This window comes from Sus scrofa, chromosome 1 (genome assembly GCF_054392235.1).
Source record: "Sus scrofa isolate SSC_HxYL_T2T_F1_AM1 chromosome 1, Sscrofa_HxYL_maternal_Yorkshire_Landrace_v2.0, whole genome shotgun sequence".
In the NCBI taxonomy this organism is placed as follows: domain Eukaryota; kingdom Metazoa; phylum Chordata; class Mammalia; order Artiodactyla; family Suidae; genus Sus; species Sus scrofa.
The window spans coordinates 100102864-100108253 of record NC_139383.1 but is presented as its reverse complement, the minus strand read 5'-3'; the positions used below and the strand labels follow the sequence as shown (position 1 = coordinate 100108253).

Sequence of the window (5390 nt, the reverse complement as noted above, 5' to 3'; positions counted from 1 at the left end):
CAGGATGAGATAAAATGTGGTCAGAATCATTACTTGTTTTTCTTGCATCATGCAACTCCAAGTCATAGCACTTCCCTAAAGTTGAAATTTTTATATGAGAAATAAATTAATAAAACTTGTTTTTAGCTTTTAAGAGAAGACATCTCCCAGGGAGTTCCCTGGCAATCTAGTGGTTATGACTCAATGCTTTTACTGTTGCTGGTCAAGTTCAAACCCTGATCCCACATCAAGCTGCTGCTGTTCACTGTGGCCAAAAAACAAAATAAAATAAACAAACAAAACCCCAAATCGAGAAAAGGGGTCTCCCCAAACTTTTCAACTATTGTTGCAAATTTCTTTGAAGTTCTTTTCAATAGCAAGAATTCTTTTCTTTCCTCCTTCTCTCCTCCTCTTCATCCTCCTCCTCTTCCTTCTTCCTCATGTAGAAAAATTGGACCTTTAAGATAGTTAAAAAGTCAAGAAGGTAATATTTGGTTAAGGGAGGTAGTGGGAATGAAAGGGGAGAAATCATGGATGACAGAAATTTCTGGAATGTGTACACAGATGAAAGAGGGTGTAAAATATGATAAAAAGGATTAATGCAGAGGGTTTTAAATGACTTTAGGGGGAAAATTTTGGAGAACTTCAGATTCTTCTCCATATACACCACCAAATCAACCTTAGTAGGGTGAATGGAGATTAGCGAGAGTATGAAAAAGATCCTTGCAGCTGCCTAGCTGTCAATACAAAACATTCTCTTCCTCTGTATGTGATTGATGTACATGTCTCATCTCAGTGGAACATGCTGACTAGTTGTAGCTCTGGAAAGGGAAGAGGGGAGCAAATTTTCTTGTAGCTCTTCTATGCCTGGGTGAGGTCAGTTCAGAGAAAAGGGACAGAAAATCATGCCTAAGCTGCATCCTCGAATCCAATTTCACCTGCAACAGAGCATCCTTTGTATAGTCTTTACTTGATCCAGCATCCAGAAGAAGGGTGATTCAATGGCCCTTTGGACCTCCAACAATGGTGAAGCCAGGAATATCTCAAATCTTTAAACTTTTAACAAAATGAATAATTATTCTTACTTCTATAATTTCCACTGTGACATTTATTGAATAACTACTGTGTGTCAATCTAGCATGAGTCAGGACACGTCCTTAAAAAAATCTACTCAGAATATTTAACTGAAGAGTATTTAATGAAAAGACAGACTACAAGTAAAGGAAAATCAGTCGAGAAGCTGAAGCACTTGGAGGCTAATTGCAGAAAGGAATTTCCGTCCTTAGTCCCAAAGCAGCCAGAGGCTACTATCAGGAATCCAGTGAGAGCTAGAACCAGGGAGAACGTTACTCAGAGCAGTTTTCCTTGTGAAACTGGGGGAAAATACAAAACCAAATTGGGCTACTATTTTCTTCCTCCTACTTCTGACATGCTCCTGGTTTCTCCCAAGGTCCAAAGTTAGATGGAAAGTAGGCACCAAAAGAGCTCTATTGATGGAATCCAAGGATGAAATTCCAGGTAGAGAAAGCAAAGTAGAAAAGAAAAGACAACAAGTTTGGGTGGGGAAGGCTGATAAAGGAATAATCACCAGCACATTTATATTATCGCTATATCTACAAGGTTCCCTTTGTGGATATAAAGATAATATTCAAAATGTAAAGAACAAGACTCAGAATCAGGAAATAATTAGCTCAAATTCTAGAATTGTTAATTGATATTCCAATGGTTTTCCACACTCCAAAACTTATTCTGTATACCGTGCAGTTTTCTATCTTGTTTGTGGTAAATAAGATAACTTACTATTTCTCCCAAGTCAAGTCTCAAATTATCAGACATTAAAATAAAGAGGGAATCCCACTGTTTCATCACTTCAGGAGATTTCCTTCCTTGATGACACTGGGGAGTGACAAAAAATCATGTCCTCGGTGAGCCTAAGTTTTAAAACAAAAAAATTATAATGGTTGCTTATAGTCTGAATGACATTCTGCTAGAAATAATTGAACCATAAGGAGTTGGTCCCTCTGTGACAAATCTGTTATAAACTCGAGTTTCTTCATATCCGTACTGTCATTGGGAGATCACTCTTCTTTCATAGGTAGGATTAGTAATTGTTAAAACATATTTTGAAATTAGAGATAACATTTTAATTAATATGAATAAAATTATGGTCCAAAACACATTCTGGTGAATTAGCAAATGTCTTGATTTAAATTCTGCCATTCTTCTCAGAGTACAAATATTTTTAACTATACAGTGAAGTAGGATCATAATGGAAAAAGAAGTAGATGAAAGGCTACCTGACAGAGCCTCAAGGTGAAGGTGATCTTTAAGGATGCAAAGCCTGTTTGTCCCATGAGCCACTTCTCTCCACTTACTAATGCTTCTTTCTCAGCTTTCTTTGCTCAGTAACGTAGGACATTGTGTTCTATTTTATCAGGTAAGGTTATTACCATAAAGTACTCCATTAAATGATCTATTGTGTTCATTGTTTGCACTGCTTCATTCCTCACAGTGAAAATGGGTGAATATATTAATTATTTTGACTCTTTATTAATGATTTAATAATCAGAGATGTTAAAAATACACCCCTAGAACCAAAAGAATGTTTACTTACTATGACAATTATAATGTTATGAACTTAGAAAACCAGAGAACGATTATGATTTCATTGATTTAAGTGATTTGTCTTGCATTTTGTCACTCTGGTTAGTAAGTCCAAAGTCCTCAAGTGCAGAATGAGATAATGCAAAGGGGTAAGAAAGCTGGAGTGATTCATTTACAAAGGACTTACAGGAGTTCCCACTGTGGCACAGCAGAAATGGATCCAACTAGTAACCATGTGGTTGCCTGTTCGATCCTTGGCCTCACTCAGTGGGTTAAGGATCTGGCATTGCCATGAGCTGTGGTATAGGCTGCAGACACTGCTCGGATCCTGCATTGCTGTGGCTGTGGCATAGGCCAGCAGCTAGAGCTCTGATTGGGCCCTTAGCCTGGGAATCTCCATGTGCCATGGGTGCAGCCCTAAAAACCGAAAGCAAAAAAAGCAAAACAATTAACAAATGCCTTACAAAGTGACCTATGTCCATTTAGGCACTACAGCTATTAACAAGAGTCAGTATAACATTGACATAGCTGGTTATTGACTATTGAAGGAAAATACAGATTTTTTTTCCATGATGGTCTTCATGGTCATTTTTATACTGCACAAATGTTGGGAGATAGACTCTATATGATTTCTTATATACTGCCTCAGTTGTATGGGTAATGAGATTATTATTATCAATATGATATTTTACATGTTTTAAAGAACTTTAATTCAGGTTATGTTTTGCATGAATTAACTTGAGGTAGATTTACAAGGATAGTCATTAGGATTTGGGGATATATATGTCAATCTTTTTTTAAATAATTGTCAGCTACTCAACCAGGGAGACTTTTAATACTTTATTTTTTCCCCTAATCAGTATCCCCCCTTGAAAATGTAATACCTTGAAAATGTGTAAGTATATACCTACACACATATATATTATGTATTGTTTATGTACTACATGTTTATTTTTATACAAAAAACATTGATTTTTGTGTCCCATGTACCAAGCTTTGACCCTAACAATTCTCTATATTATACAAACCCAACCCTCTCCTGAGCTGAGTCTAAAAATTTAAGTAAGATTTGGTATATGAGGGCCATTGAGATAGATAAGTGTGGTGAAAAGGTGTTTGCAGTACAGGATGAGGGACCTGCTTGAAAATGATCTTGATTTTAAAAGGGCAGGTAGACAGACCCTGTTTCTATAAGGATCTGTGTCACATGTCAGTTCAACTTCCTTTTATTTTATTCAGCTGTGAAAGCACAAGAGCTTCAATGACCTATGCTTTAGATACTACAGCAAAAGGTATATTGAAAAACAAAGGATCATAATTTCGAAGAAAAGCAATGTTTAAGGGGACCCTAAGTAATCAATTTACAATAGTGGTATTTGCAGAAAAGATAAAGCCTTTTCAAATATGGAAAGATTTGCAGAAAAGCATTTAAAACTATAACTTCTTTTATATAAAGGAGCTATATATTAATTTAGATATTGAACATCAATTACATGCTTACTAGTTTCTTTTATCTTTCCTTTTTTTTCTTTCCCCTTTTTTTAATGGCTGTATCAGCAGCATATGGAAGGTCTTAGGCCAGGAACTGAGTGTGAGCCGCAGCTTTGACCTAAAATGCAGCTGCCCCCATACCAGATCCTTTAACCCACTTCCCAGGGCCAGGATCTAACTCACATCTCTGCAGCAACCTGAGCTGCTGCAGTCGGATTCTTAACCCAACAAGCCACAGTGGAGACCCCTAGGCTATTTTTTGATGCCACACATATTTACAAGTTTGAGGACAGTATGTATTAGATGACATGATGTGCGTAGCAGCAAAATAACAAAAGACAAATGCGATGTTTATTTCCTCTACTTTAGACCTCATTTGACTCTAAGTAACAACTACACAGCGGTGACTGAGTTTATTCTGCTGGGACTGACAGATCGACCTGAGTTGCAGCCTCTCCTTTTTGTGGTATTCCTCGTCATCTACCTTATCACAGTAATCGGCAATGTCAGCATGATTTTATTAATCAGAAGTGACTCAAAACTTCATACTCCGATGTACTTCTTCCTCAGCCACCTTGCCTTTGTAGATCTCTGTTACACCACTACTGTCACTCCTCAGATGCTGGTTCATTTCTTATCCAAGAGAAAAACCATTTCCTTTCTTGGTTGCTTCATACAGTTCCACTTTATCATTGCCCTGGTGATCACAGATTATTATTTGCTCACAGTGATGGCTTATGACCGCTACATGGCCATTGGCAAACCCTTGCTCTATGGGAGCAAAATGTCCCAAAGTGTCTGCCTCGCTCTTGTTGCTACTCCTTACATTTACGGCTTTGCCAATGGTCTAGCACAGACCACCCTGATGCTCCGCCTCTCCTTCTGTGGACCCAATGAAATCAGCCACTTCTACTGTGCTGACCCACCTCTCTTAGTCCTGGCCTGCTCAGATATGTATGTCAAAGAGACTGCCATGTTTGTGGTGGCTGGTTTCAACATCACCTGTTCTCTCACCATCATCCTCATCCCCTACATTTTTATTTTCACAGCCATTCTGCATATCCACTCTGTTAGGGGAGCACAAGGCTTTCTCCACCTGTGGGTCCCACCTGACGGCTGTCACTGTGTTTTATGGGACACTGTTCTGCATGTATCTGAGACCTCCTTCTGAGGCATCTGTAGAATAAGGAGAAATTGTAGTTGTTTTCTACATCTTTGTGAGTCCCATGGTAAACCCTTTGATCTATAGCCTTTGGAACAAAGATGTTAAAGGAGCAATAAGGAGAATGTTTCAAAGGAAATTGTTTGTCAAATAG

General features: G+C 38.1%; 1 pseudogene; it reads left to right on the top strand.

Moving 5' to 3' along the window:
* The first annotated feature begins 2248 nt into the window (after positions 1-2248).
* LOC100154168 (olfactory receptor 5M5-like) lies at positions 2249-5390 on the top strand (annotated as a pseudogene).